Raw genomic sequence first — 15,874 nt, forward strand, 5'->3', positions numbered from 1 at the left:
CAAGGGAAAGGAAGGGTCAACATGTTGGCACCCATCATGCTGGAGCAGCTTGTGAGGACGAGTGTTCTCCGCCTCGGTCGAGGCTGCGTGGGCTCGTAGCGAGCCCAGAGCCTGAAGGCAGTGAATGAGGACAGCGTCTCTTCAGGGGAGAGCCCTGTTGCTGAACATCAGCCGGCCTGGGCGCGCCGGGGTCCTGGCTCCCGCCGCCTCTGCACTGGTGCTGGACAGCTCCGCTTGCCACCTGCAGCCGCGTTTGCAGGCGTTGCAGACCCAGAGACAGTTCCTCTGCAGACTCCACTACCTAGGACCCGGGGAGTGATCCCCTGTCCTTCATTCTCCCGGCTCTTTGCACCAAATATGCGATGTTTGCACTAGGCTACAAACGCTGCTCGGAAAGCTAAGGGGAGTGGAAGAAAGGCTTTTCAAAGCCCAAGAACAGCCTCGCAAGTTTGCGGTGGAACTGCTTCATTCCAAAGCTTGCCTCTTGGCATACCAACAGCCGCTCTTAGTGCCTCTCCCCACCGCGCTTGCTTTAGCTCCAGGAAAGCCTCGGATTTGTTCTGACATTGAGATGGAGGCAAATAAGGGTCCCTGGCTGATACCCCTGCAGCAAAGCAGATGAGAAGGCTCCCCACCCCTTCTCCGGAAAGAAAAGTTCAGAGCTTTAGTTCCTCAGAGATACAGAAGCAAAATCAGTTTTTCTTTTAAAGGTTCTTCTAAGGTAAAGGGAGATAGGTTTCTGGATTGTATTTATTTCAAATTTAACAGACAAAGCAAAAAACCTTTGCTGTACCACAACACCAACTTGCTTTTAACTCTAAATCTTCCCAGTTGTTTATGAGGACCCAAATAAATATAAATGCTGTTTGAAGATTCCATTTACATTTTGGAAAAATGCACTCAAATTGCTTCAGAGATATGCCTTAATCTCAGATTTGAAATAAGTGTTAAAAGATATGAAAAGTGTATATTATCACTCACATACTCCCCTTCAAGTACACATATATACTCTTTCTCAGCCTGCTGAGTAAATTGCTAACTGCATAGTTTCTCCTCTTAGCAGAGGAAATTCAGGCCTCTTTTTAAAGATAATAATAATAGTTGATATTTGTAATTATTATTATTTTGATTTTGTGGTGTATCTACTGTTGATTTCCCCATTACTTCACTTAATTCTATACACGTGTTTCCACTGGAAATTAGACACAAATTATATTATTTATCAGAAAGGATAGTCATCAATTCTGCTAAAAGGTTTCACTGGCCTTTTTTTGTTTTCCTAAAAATTTTTTTTGCAAATTACATAATTCCAACATTGGGAAAACTGTTTAATATTCTTTTTGTGCAGTATCAATCATAGCATAATAAACTGGAATTTTTAGTTCTCTCGTTTAGTAATAATGATATAACTGTCAAGTTCTTTAGAGTCACACAATTTTAGAGCTTCTATTCAGGATACTAAATAGCCTATGCCCTTCGCATCCTTTTAATAACTACTGCGGCACACACTCAACACAAAAGTTCTTTTTTGATAATGGCAAATAACCTTTGCATTGAACTTAAAACCAAAATTCATTCAAACTCTTGTCTCAAAATCAAAATGACTGAGTGCAAAGCAATGAGTATCATTTGTTTCCAAAATTTACAAGAGGTCCAGTGGTCTTCCTGTTTACACTGGCAGTTTATTGCCAGAAAGAATTCTGAACCTATGGGACATTTTTGTTTTGTGTGAACGATTTGAATCAGACTCTTTATAGGATCTAGCCAGATGAAGTGGTCTTACAATTTTCTGTGTAAGTTGATCATGATTTTCCCACTGATTTTTAAACTATAAGTAAATGGAGGCCTAGATATAGACAGTGTATCATCTGCATTACTTTAAAGGGTTTTCTTTGTATTTCTGTAGAGGAGCAAGGTTCAGAAGTTCTCAGTACAAAGAATGCTGTGTTCTATATTTGAATTAACATCTTTAGAAGAGAGCATAACCTATGCTCCATAAAACAAAAAATTTAAAGCCTTAGAGCTAGTAAAAGGAATCCAGATACTCTAGGAAAAGTGTAGTCCACTGAAAATGAAAGATTTGTGCTCTGATTTTAGGGAAAAAAACTTGCATAGACTCATGCCCACAAATCTGGTCCTGCTGGATACATTGTGTTTCAATAAATTCCTTAAAGTGCAGTCTCCTATTGGAAAAGGAAAATGCAGGGATGGACTTCCTTTGTTTGTGAAGTCAGTGAGAGCATTTGAGGCCTCACTTCAAATCGATCAAGCATTGGGAAGGACTCTTTAAGAAAGAAAATTCCTCATCTTAATTTAGATGGTGTATTTCCCCTTTAATCATAAAAAAAATGTTGTGTATATCTTACCTTCATATACAGCTTTGCTATTTTATAAACTCCTTTCACTTACATTGTCTCATTTAATTTGATTTTCACTCTGTCCAGAGAAATAAAGAAAAATCACCTCTGTCAAGTTCAAAAAAGAATTGCCATCAGTCCTTACTCCCCAAATTCTTTGCACTTCAGAACTTCAAACTCTTTCCTAATTTCTTTTCATCCATCTAAGTCTTGGGCAAGAAAACCTGCAACATCTATCTGCATAAGTGTCCCATGGAACAGAGCTTTTGCTTGATATCAGAAGACAGAGGAACTCACTCCCTGTAGTCAATCTTTACATAAATCTGGTAACCCACAGGAATTGTACATGTAATATTAAAGCAAGTTCTTCAAAGAAATATAGTAACTGGTGAATTCTCAACTAGGACAAGTTCTTCTGTATCCCTAACTTAGAAAATTACACACACACATACACTCCACACCTGCAGGTTAACCCTATCTATGTACATGTTCCCTGAATGAGATCTGTCTACCTCTCCCACTTTCTCATAATCTCTTTTTTATAAGAGGTCAAACATACTTTCTCAGTGAAAGATTGTGAACAAATAAGAGCAGAGATATCATGTGTCATAGTCTGGCATAATTTTATAAGTAAAACTAAATATTAAGGAAAATATCAAAATAAGGAGAACCATCTGCTTTGTTCATATATAAACGGATACATGGAAGACAGTGCAACCCACCATCCTATGGTTATATTTCATCATAACACTATCAAGAAGTACTTCTTGCTTAAAACAAGAAGAAGGGTGGAGGGGAGGAAATAAAGTCAATGCAACACTTAGTAGATTTGTACCAAAAAGATACTTATGAGTTATAAGTGGGATGGCTGCCTCATTTTGATGCCACCATATCCAAGAAAGAAAGAAAAAGGGAAAGTAATCATTGTCTATTGGTGCCTCAGACAGACAACACTCTCCTCCTTAAGTGGCTTTAAATGGCTTTGTACTCTCAATCATGCACTGCAGAAATTTATCCTCCTCTAAGGAGAGACCCTATAAGTCAATGTCTCCTACAATCTCCAGCCTTTTTGTCTTCAGAATCATTAGCTCTCCACAACCTTTATTTAAGTTGGGATTCTTTTTCAGGTACTAAGTGCAAACTATATTGGAAGATTATTGTGTCTTTCTCTACATATTTTTATAAATCACAGAATTGTTCTTACATATCTAATAAGAGCAATATTTTGTGCTAAGTGTTTCAACTGTGGTCCTCTGTGTAGCTTTTAATAATTTTCCTAAATACTTCTTTCTACATTGTACCCAAACCTTCTGCCTTTCAAATTATTTCCAAACATTTGCCTTCCAAATCTATTTAAGTAAAGATGAATTAACATTTGTTGAGAACCTACTATGGACCAGGGTCTTTTTACCTGTTGCTTCATTTAATCTTTACAATGCCAAAATGAGAAGTATTTTCCCAATTTTACAAATATGAAAATTTTGCACATAGTTTAAATATTTTCCTCAAGGTCATGGAACTGATAAATATTAGTCAGAATTCCAGTCCTGACTCATAAGCCTATGTACTTCCATTGAACCCTGTTTCCTGCCTTCCTCTTGTAATTGACCTCAAATGTCCTAAAAACACAGAGAAAAACAAATCTGATGAATTAAAATCACAATGTAAGTGGTTTATTGCATTACAAATAAATATTACACATTGGAATTATTCCCTGGAACATAATGTCATGGAAAAGCACTGATCTGTGCAGAAGCTCTACTTTCTAGTAGCTGTTCTGCTAATAACTAGTCAAATGACCCAAAAGGAAGTTGCTTAACCACTCTGGGTTACAGACCCCTCATCTCTAAATTAAAAGGGTTGAGTAAAATCTTCAGAGTATCATCAATCCCCAAGTTTTTATAAATTTTCTTCTATTTGTAGAGTTACTCATTTTCTTTCCAGATATGTCCTGTGCTTAGAAAAATTTCCCTTCACATATTATAAGGTCAGTTCCTCTTTTCCCTCCCTATCACATCCTTTCTGAGAATGCAATTGCTCTGCAAATACCTTCTTTAACTGTCTAAGATCTTCTCCTTATATGAAACTGCCATGAGCATGGTCCACAGAATTAAATGGATAAAAAAGAAAAATTTCAACTCAATTTTATTTGGTTAGATGTTAACCATCTCTCTGTCTTTTCATAACCTAATTCTTCTGTCTGCTTTATTATATTATAGAAAGGAATCATATCTTCCTGTCTGCAACTTATTAAGCTTGACAGCTAACAATAATTAGTATGAATTGTCAATGAGTGTCTTTATATAACCTTGTTAATGTTAATAGACATTTACTTAAATATGTTCAATTTGTCATAAGTATGCAATCTGTTATGTAATCATTATTTTAAAGTAATGAATCTATTTTAATCCAATTTTAATGTAAATACTAGAATTCTTAAAGGCATTAGCGCTAAGAATGAAATGTTATGCCCTTGTCACTAGATATAAAATAAACATTAGTAAAATATTACTGATAATGATTAAATGGCAATGTACTTACATCCCTTAAAGTAATTAATAGGAAAAAATTTTCTGTTTAAAATTAAGAAACAAATCACAATTTACACTCACTTATGTGACAATCATTTCTGGAAAGCATTTCAGAGTGGATATTGAATTGACTGACCTCACTAATGAATAGATTAGTTCAAGCCTAAAAATAAAGTTAGTGTTAAAATAATTCTAAAATATTTCTCCACCAAAAGACATGAAATTTTAAAATAAAACATGTTTACTCATTTCTGACAGTTCTCCTTTTAATGAGCAATGTGAGCATTAATTCCTCTTTTGGTATACAAAAATGGACAGGCATCTGTACCACAACAGTGAACTAAAATAAAAATGTTCCATTTTTCTAATTCACGTGGGGCCTCATTATGGTCACCTAAGTAGAGGAATTCTTGTTTCCAGATAAACAGCATGTAACAGCATAGACAGTCATACCAAAGCCTCTGCACCAAGACCTCACAAATGACTGTGTTTCCCTCAAGATTATGTAGACATAAGCTGGACCTATCTTTGTCCAATCCAATGTCTTGGCACTTCTATCTCAGAGAAGATCCAAATTTTCTTGGTTTTTAGGTTTTCTAAGTAATTTTTAACAGCACCCTAAACCAAAAGAAATACTTAACAATTCAGTGTATAAGGTAGTTGTACCCAAACAATTTAATAAGAATTTATGTCCTAACAACTTAGTAGCATTTAAAAATACATCTATCTATAAAGTGAATTTTAAAATTTCATTCTTAAATAATTGTAGTTATTTAATTAATTATTTTGCAGTTGGGCACTATACAGCTTCTCAAACCTTGAGATGAGATTGAACATTGCCACCTCATTTCCTGTTCCACACTGAACAGGAACTTCAATAAACCTAGCTTTGCAAGTGTATGAATTGAAACAATGTAGCACAATCAACTGTTAAAACATAAACTACCTCAAGCTAACAGTTTTTTCAGTTTTCAAAAGATATTAAATTTTGCTTTGTTTCCCTCAAAATTTTAAAATCTCCCTCTTCACTCCTGTGCATTCATTACATTGTCTCAGGCACAGTCTTAGTGCACAGTTTGGAAACTACAACTTTGGTTGTTCAGCTATTCCAAAGTTCTCAAGTCTTTTATTTTTATTACAGACTCTGAGTAAATAGACAATAAGAGCTTGCAAATGTGAAATGAAAATTATGCATTTTAATGTCATTTTCTGTTATAATAAATTTGTGTACAGAATACTACCTAAAGTGTAATTTATGTGTAGTACGTTATTCTATAATTTAAATCTGTATAATGTTTTAACTCATTAATCATCTATCAACTAAGCTTTGAATACATAATAAGAAACAAAATAATTTGAAAAGACACATAAAATATTTGCTTTTGATATTTCTTATACATATAATCTTTTTACCAAGTGTTGTATTTGCTGAGAGTATAGAAATCAATATTATTTCATGCAAAATGTTTAAAGATTTTAAAATATTTGTTTCTTTTATAAACTGACCTTGGGGAATTCCCTGGTGGTCTAGTGGTTAGGACTCGGTGCTTCCACTGCAGGGGCCACAGGTTCAATCTCTGTTCAGGGAGCTAAGATCCTGCAAGCCACACGGTGAGGCCAAAAAAACCAAAACCAAAACCAAACAAACAAAAGTTGACCCTGAAATCTTGATAACTATTCTTTGAAAAGAACAGGAAAGACAAAGGTAAGGTTCATTATTCCCTATAACTTCTACTGTATAGCAAAGGAAAGAAGGCACTTCATTGCATTTTGTTGATGGAGAAACAAAGACATCCAAGATTAAGGGAACTGTCCATGGTCCAATGGCACATAGTTAATTACAGGTAGAGCTCTTAGCATGGCAAAATCTCATTCCATAGTTCTACTGTAGAAGACTGTACCTAAAAACGACAATCCCTTGGGAGGGAAAAAAAAATGTCTAGCTCATTATTTGTAAAGAATATCATTTGAGTTGTTTTCTCGGGTAGTAAGAATAGATTTGCATTAATCCAATTACACATGACCACCATGGCTAAGTTAATTAATCTATATTCATTCATTACAACACATATTTGAGTAACTAAAAGTTTAGTATTAAACCAAGCACAGCAGATATTATAAAGGTATTATTCCTACTTTTGGAAAATTTGCACTCTAATAAGCCTTAGGAAAATTTAAATAACATCAAAAAATAAATGACCATACAATACAGAACCAGATTAGATGTCATATGGAAAACAAGTTATAATATTTTAAAAGAAAAATAAAGGTGAACTCTATTTCTTATGAAGGGAATCAGACTTGAATTGGCCTTTGAAGAATGTGTAAAATTTGAATAGATGAAGATGAATGAATTGGACATGGAGGAGAGAGTAACTTGTGTTTGGAAACACTGTGTATGGCATCCAAACTGGATAAGAGAATAAATACAGAGGAATCATGAGAAGTAGAATAAGAAAATAAAGACCAGATTGAACAAGGCCTTACAATGGACTTTCTCTGGCAGGCATTGAAAAAAATTATTTTAATTTTTTGACCTGGCAAGTGACTTGAAGAGAGTGTTATATAGGTCAAGAAAATCTACCTAGATAAAATTCATCTATACAGTCTATTATTCTCAAGAACATAAGCCAGCAGGTCAGACTGCCTCAGTTGTCCAATTAATCTGTTCCATACCATTAAAACTAAGGTATATGGCCTCTTCATGATTTCCTCCTCTACACTCACACACACATACACACATACACAGACACACACACACACACTCACACATTTTCTCTATCATTCAAATTGGGGGCACACTTGCTATATATTATATGCTTATGATATTTTCCAAGAATATAATCCAAGTCAGTAAAATATATCACCTCCCTATTTCAGCTTCCTATTGTCTAAAATGGCCAATTTTCAAAGCATATTAGTCATTAAACTGGTAGGAGGAAAGATATCTTCTATAGAAACTTTTTAAAATTGAAGTTTAAAATAAATGCCACTCTGTGTTTGGACCAGTGGTGTGTCTTGCACTTAACAAACAGACCCCTAAATTCTTCATTTTGTGCCCTAAGACAGTCACTTTGTTGACTCAGTGAAGAAGAATCTAAAACAGATTGGTCAAGAAAAAATCATCTCACCTTGACTCATACCAAATATATTGTGCTTTTACATTCAGTCTAATACATTTCCTTTTTCTATCAGAGAAGGATTTTAATTTGCTACCTTTGCTTCCAACAACTGAAAGAGAAAGTTTATCCATGAAAATTGAGAAGATTGGCCTTCAGGAATTTCTTGTTAGTGGACCAGAGCAAATATACGCTTTGAAAACATTGTCAGCTAGGTCCAGGAGATATTAAGGCCAAGGGAGAGATTAGAAAAAGAGAGAGAGATGGCTGTAGGATATTCAGGGGAGATATCATGTGTTCAGAAATAAATATAATACTAGAACAAAGACTGTTCAACAGGAATGAGGATGCAGTATTTGAAATGAACAGGCTGGAATGATACTGAAGCATACAAGACAAGTTTGCCAACTGAACACAACATGAAGAATGAAAATTTTAACGAATGGGATCTTTGTTTAGAGATAGCACAACTGAAAGTGCTTACTAATTGTGTATGAGAAAACAAATGAAAAATGGTTTTGAAATCGTCATCTCCAAAATTTCCCATACTCACTGTACATTTTTATGAGGTAGTGGACACAATTTTCACTTTAAGAGTACCTCAAAAACTTCTTCAAATAATTTGATAAGAGTGTAAATACAAATGTCCCATTCAAATATAACAATTAAATAGTTCTAATATTTTTTTAAAGATAACTAAAGTATTTTTAAATCAAAGTGACATTAAAGTCACCAAAGGAAAATACTCAACTTACTCTCAATCCATAGTTCTTCTCATTTGCTCCTTCATTTCTCTTAGTTTGCATGATGCTTGTATTTTCAGGAGGTTATTTAACAAACCATAATAAAATTAATTGTCTCCAGGCTGATGAGGTCATAGATTATCAGTGTTCTTGATTTCCAATTATTTTAACAGAATTTTTTCCTCAGCTGTTCCATGCTCTCTTTGATGTCCTATTTCAAAAATGCACATCTTCACTTTTTGCTGTTTGCTTTTTGTTGGTAGTTTTCCATTAGCAAAAAACCCAATACCTAATTACTATATTCAAATGACATAATATAATTTCTGGGCAATCTGACTAGATTTTTTAAAGACCAATATTAATCACTAAAAAATAGGGTAAATGTATAAAATAGATTATGATATCTTTCATATACTTGGGAATTAAGTAAGCATGAACATTGCCAAAACTTGACTGCCACTCAAATTCATTGGAATACAGCAATCAATACCAAATTGACAGTCTATCAACTTGCGGCAAGTTCCAATGTTCTAAAACAAAGCTATACATTCTTTTCACAAATAAAAAAAATCTTTTCCCCCAATTTATTGGTACCTGGTTCCTAAGATACAAAATAGATATATTTCTGTTGAGTAAATTGACAATTTGGAACAAGTTATTGGTACTTTCATACTTGAATGAATGCATATACAAACAAGGAAAGATTTCATATCTATCATTAGCTATGAGAAACTTAAATTGTATAGATAAAAGTTTTTTACATTTTCTCTTCTTTATCCCTTCATTTATTTATACTGAAGAGGAAAAACTAGAAAATGCTTTCTTAAGGATAATGAAAGCATTCTTCTTTCTATTAGACATTATTTGATGATTTATTTTATTTTTGTTATTTTGTGTAAAGCAATTGCTTATTAAAACAAGAATCCATATCACAGATGGAATTAGTTTGCTTTTCTTCAGCATGGTAATTACCTCTGCTATGATTATTATCTAAAGACTTAGAGACAATGGCTTCATGCCGAAAACAAAAAGAATGTCCGGTTTTCTTAAGAAAAATAATAGAACAAACATATATACATTAATTCATTCCTTCAACCAAAAAGCATTTATTCAGTAGTATTTTGTGCAATCACAGTAATAGGTATTGTGAAGAGAAAGGAGCATAAAACGTAGTCTTTTTCTTCAAGGACCAGCAATAGGGTTTAAAAAAATACCTTGGGGGAAAAAACCACACAAACTGATACAGATTTTTATTTATTTATTTTTATTTATTTATTTTTTATGCCTTTACTTTTTTTTTTTTAAACATCTTTATTGGGGTATAATTGCTTTACAATGGTGTGTTAGTTTCTGCTTTATAACAAAGTGAATCAGTTATACATATACATATGTTCCCATATGTCTTCCCTCTTGCGTCTCCCTCCCTCCCACTCTCCCTATCCCACCCCTCCAGGCTGTCACAAAGCACCGATCTAATATCCCTCTGATACAGATTTTTAAATGGTAAGCTTAATAATAGAGATACATATAGGGTACAGAGAGACATCAAATACAAACTTAGAAAAAGGGAAGCTTTAAAATGTCTTCTGGGAGGTAAAGATGCCTCAGCTGAGTTTTAAAAATAAATAGAACTTTGAAGACCAAGGAGTTAAGGATAGGTATTCCAGGCAGCGGATTAGCTAGAGTAAGTAAAGGCACAAAATTGAGAAACAACAGATATGCACCAAGAAACACAAGGAGTTCAGAATTGCTAAAGTTTGGAGTTAAAGCAAGGCTCAGCAGAATAAAGCAAGACAGGTCCCAGATCACAGAGATATTTCATGGAGGAGTCATGTTTGCATATTAGAAAGATCACGTGACTATGTAAAGAAAAAACTTGAAGAGCCAAAACTCTTAAAAGAGGAAAACAGTTAGGAGGCTGTCTGAGTAACCCAAAAAATGGTATGAGGGATTTAACTAGAGCTGTAGGAGCAGCTGGATGCTGTGTGTAAATCCCAACTCTTCTACGTAACTTTGCACAAGGCCCTGATCTCCCTATGCTTCAATTTCTTTACCTGTAAAGCTGGCATAACAATGCTTACAAGAATTATACAATATCATCCCATTTTGCAAATGAGGAAACTGATAGCTGGAATAAAGATTAATTAGAGGGGACACTTCAGACAAGTATATACAAGTTAAGTTAGCAGGGCTTGGTAACGGATTTAATATGGGAACTGAGAGAGGAGTGAGATTTAAGAATGGCCCCATATTTCAGTTTGGGAGACTATCAACTGATATTGAGAACACAAGAAGAGGAAATGGTTTGGTGAAAGTGATAAGGTCTATATCTTATAATTGAAATTGAAATAGATCCAGATGAAAATATCTAGTAAGAAGTTAGATATATGGATCTTGAATACAGGAGAGAAAGCTAAGTAAGAGATGCAGATGTGGAAATCATCAGCATTTAGGAATTCATCAAAACCATAAGAATAAAGGAGAAGAACAAGAGTATAATGAGGCTGAACAATGACCCTCCCCCAAAGATCTCTACACCTTAATCCCTGAAATTTATATGTTACTATATATGGTAAAAAATAATTTGTAGATGTGAATAAGATAAGGAATTTGAGATGCGGAGATTATCTTGGATTATTTGGGTAGACCCAATGTAATCACAGGGTCCTTAAAAGAAGAATGCAAGAGGAACCAGAGTTAGAGAAAGAGGTGAAGTTATAACACAATCATAGATTTGAGTGATGTAATCTGAAGATGGATAAAGAGGCCACAAGCCAAAGAATACAGCCACTAGAAGCTGGAAAAGATAAGAAATGTATTCTCAGAATCTCCAGAAGGAACCAGCCCTTGTGGCACTTTGATTTTACTCCAGTGAAACTGATTTTGGACTCTGACCTCCAGAACTGTAAGAGAATAAATTTGTGTTGTATTAGGCCACTAAGTTTGTGGTAATTTGTTATATCAGCAATAGGAAACCAATGCACAGAGAAAATATAGTGAAAATGAAAACAGGCAAAAATACTTGAGCAGCACCAAATTCTAAGGACAGCTCTCAGAGGAGAAAGAGAAAGGACAGACAAGGACCAGGAAGAATTAGGAGACTTTTATGTCAAAGAATTTTAAGAATGGAGGACTAAATAGGTAAACATGGCAGAATAGTCTACTAAAAACCATTTAAAATGGACAATATTCACTGGATTTAGCAATAAGAAGTTTTTGGGAAGCTGAGAACAATTTCAGCAAAGACTTAGAAACTAGTTTTCAATGAATTGAGCAAAATGAAAAGGAGGAAATGGAGATATCAAGTACTGATCATTTTACCCCTATTTTATATGGAGATATAAATATAAAATATAAATATCAATTGTGATAATAAAAAATTAAGTTCCTGGGTATCCAGTCAAATACTATAGAATAGCAGCAGATTTTGAACATGTGCAAAATAAGAACATGTAGAAGAGGAAAAAAAAAAAAAAAAGTCCTACAGTATAGACAGATGCATAGAAAGAGACATTAAGACAACTGCAACAACAAAAAACTGGTAAGAAGTAAGACCTTCAGATACCCAAACTTAACCATGAAAGAAAATGAGAAAAGAGATAAACGCCTTGAAAATATTAATACTAGTAAACATCACTGGGGTAAAGCAAAAAGTACTGGAGCAAGATCAGGGGACTGTATTCTGGTTTAACCAGCTAGACTGATAGTTGAAGGAAAGTGGAAAATAGCTTTGGGTATATATGTAAGGTTTTCTTTATAACTTTATTCTCTGGGTTTTTTTTTAAGTGATGAGAATATCAGAATTTATTAAGCAAAGAAAAAATAGTCAGATATGGAAGCTTAAAAAAAGAGATAGCAGTTCCGGGAAGATGGCGGAAGAGTAAGATGTGGAGATCATCTTCCTCTCCACAGATACAGCAGAAATACATCTACACGTGGGACAACTCCTACAGAACACCTACTGAACGCTGGCAGAAGACCTCAGACCTCCCAAAAGGCAAGAAAGTCCCCACATACCTTGGTAGGGCAAAAGAAAAAAGAAAAAACAGAAACAAAAGGATAGGGACAGGACCTGCACCAGTGGGAGGGAGCTGTGAAGGAGGAAAGGTTTCCACACACTAGGAAGCCCCTTCGTGGGTGGAGACTGCAGGTGGCAGAGGGGGAAAGCTTCGGAGCCGTGGAGGAGAGCGCAGCCACAGGGGTGCGGGGGGCAAAGCGGAGAGATTCTCGCACAGAGGATCAGGGCTGACCGGCACTCACCAGCTCGAGAGCCTTGTCTGCTCACCCGACGGGGCAGGTGGGGCTGGGAGTTGAGGCTCGGACTTCGGTCAGAGCGCCGGGAGAGGACTGGGGTTGGCGGTGTGAACACAGCCTGCAGGAGTTAGTGCACCACAGCTAGCCGGCAGGGAGTCCGGGGAAAAGTCTGGACCTGCTGAAGAGGCAAGAGACTTTTTCTTCCCTCTTTGTTTCCTGGTGCGTGGGGAGAGGGGATTAACAGCGCTGATTAAAGGAGCTCCAGAGACAGGCCCGAGCCACGGCTAAAAGCACGGACCCCAGAGATGGGCATGAGATGCTAAGGCTGCTGCTGCTGCCAACAAGAAGCCTGTGTGCGAGCACAGGTTACCATCCACACACCCCCTTCCGGGGAGCCTGTCCAGCCTGCCACTGCCAGGGTCCCAGAATCCAGGGACAACTTCCCCAGGAGAACGCACAGCGCACCTCAGGCTGGTGCAATGTCACGCTGGCCTCTGCCACCGCAGACTCGCCCCACATTCCATGCCCCTCCCTCCCCCTGGCCTGAGTGAGCCAGAACCGCCGAATCAGCAGCTCCTTTAACTCCGTCCTGTCTGAGCGAAGAACAGACGCCCTACGGAGACCTACATGCAGAGGCGGGGCCAAATCCAAAGCTGAGCCCCAGGGAGTTGTGAGAACAAAGAAGAGAAAGAGAAATCTCTCCCAGCAGCCTCAGAAGAAGCGGATTAAAGCTCCACAATCAACTTGATGTACCCTGCATCTCTGGAATACATGAATAGAAAATGGATCATCCGAAATTGAGGAGGTGGACTTTGAGAGCAAGATTTATGCTGTATAGCTTTACTTGCACCATTTGTCCTAGGGCTCTATCAATCTGTTTTTGTTTTTAATTTTTTTCATTATTTTAATAATTATTTTTTTATTTTAATAACGTTATTATATTTTACCTTACTTTATTTTATTTTACTTTACCTTCTTTCTTTATTTCCTTCTTTCCTCCCTCCCGCCTTTCTTTCTTTCTTCTTACTTTCATTCTTACTTTCTATCTTTCTTTCTTTCTACTTCTACTAATTCTTTCTGTCTAATTTTTCTCCCTTTTATTCTGAGCCGTGTGGATGAAAGGCTTGTGGTACTGCAGCCAGAAGTCAGTGCTGTGTCTCTGAGGTGGGAGAGCCAACTTCAGGACACTGGTCCACAACAGACCTCCCAGCTCCACATAAAATCAAACGGCGAAAATCTCCCAGAGATCTCCATCTCAACACCAGTACCCAGATTCACTCAACGACCAGCAAGCTACAGTGCTGGACATCCTATGCCAAACAACTAGCAAGACAAGAACACAACCCCACCCATTAGCAGACAGGCTACCTAAAGTCATAATAAGTCCACAGACACCCCAAAACACATCACCAGATGTGGACCTGCCCAGCAGAAAGACAAGATCCAGCCTCATCCACCAGAACACAGGCACTGGTCCCATCAACCAGGAAGCCTACACAACCCACTGAACCAACCTTAGCCACTGGGAACAGACACCAAAAACAACGGGAACTATGAACGTGCAGCCTGCAAAAAGGAGACCCCAAACACAGTGAGATAAGCCAAATGAGAAGACAGAAAAACGCACAGCAGATGAAGGAGCAAGATAAAAACCCACCAGACCTAATAAATGAAGAGGAAATAGGCAATCTACATGAAAAAGAAGTCAGAATAATGATAGTAAAGATGATCCAAAATCTTGGAAACAGAATGGAAAAAATGCAAGAAACATTTAACAAGGACCTAGAAGAACTAAAGATGAAACAAACAACGAAGAACAACACAATAAATGGAATTAAAAATACTCTAGATGGGATCAATAGCAGAATAACTGAGGCAGAAGAACGGATAAGTGACCTGGAAGATAAAATAGTGGAAATAAATACTGCAGAGCAGAATAAAGAAAAAAAGAATGAAAAGAACTAAGGACAGTCTCAGAGACCTCTGGGACAACATTAAGCACACCAACATTCGAATTATATAGGGTACCAGAAGAAGAACAGAAAAAGAAAGGGACTGAGAAGATATTTGAAGAGATTATAGTTGAAAACTTCCTAATATGGGAAAGGAAATAGTTAATCAAGTCCAGGAACACAGAGAGTCGCAGAGATGATAAATCTAAGGAGAAATATGCCAAGATACATATTAATCAAACTGTCAAAAATTAAATCCTAAGAAAATATATTAAAAGCAGCAAGAGAAAAACAACAAATAACACACAAGAGAATCCACATAAGGTTAACAGCTGATCTTTCAGCAGAAACTCTGCAAGCCAGAAGGGACTGGCAGGACATATTTAAAGTGATGAAGGACAAAAACCTGCAACTAAGATTACTCTACCCAGCAAGGATCTCATTCAGATTTGATGGAGAAATTAAAACCTTTATAGACAAGCAAAACCTGAGAGAGTTCAGCACCACCAAACCAGCTTTACAACAATTGCTAAAGGAACTTCTCTAGGCAATAAGCACATAAGAAGGAAAAACCTACAATAATGAACCCAAAACAATTAAGAAAATGGGAATAGGAACATACATATTAATAATTACGTTGAATGTAAATGGACTAAATGTCTCCACCAAAAGACACAGATTGGCTGAGTGGATACAAAAACAAGACCCATATATATGCTGTCTACAAGAGACCCACTTCAGACCTAGAGACACATACAGACTAAAAGTAAGTGGATGGAAAAAGATATTCCATGCAAGTGGAGGGCAAAAGAAAGCTGGAGTAGCAATTCTCATTTCAGATAAAACAGACTGTAAAATAAAGACTATTAGAAGAGACAAAGAAGGACACTACATAATGATCAAGGGATCGATACAAGA

Source organism: Phocoena phocoena, chromosome 8 (assembly GCF_963924675.1).
Source record: "Phocoena phocoena chromosome 8, mPhoPho1.1, whole genome shotgun sequence".
Lineage (NCBI taxonomy): Eukaryota > Metazoa > Chordata > Mammalia > Artiodactyla > Phocoenidae > Phocoena > Phocoena phocoena.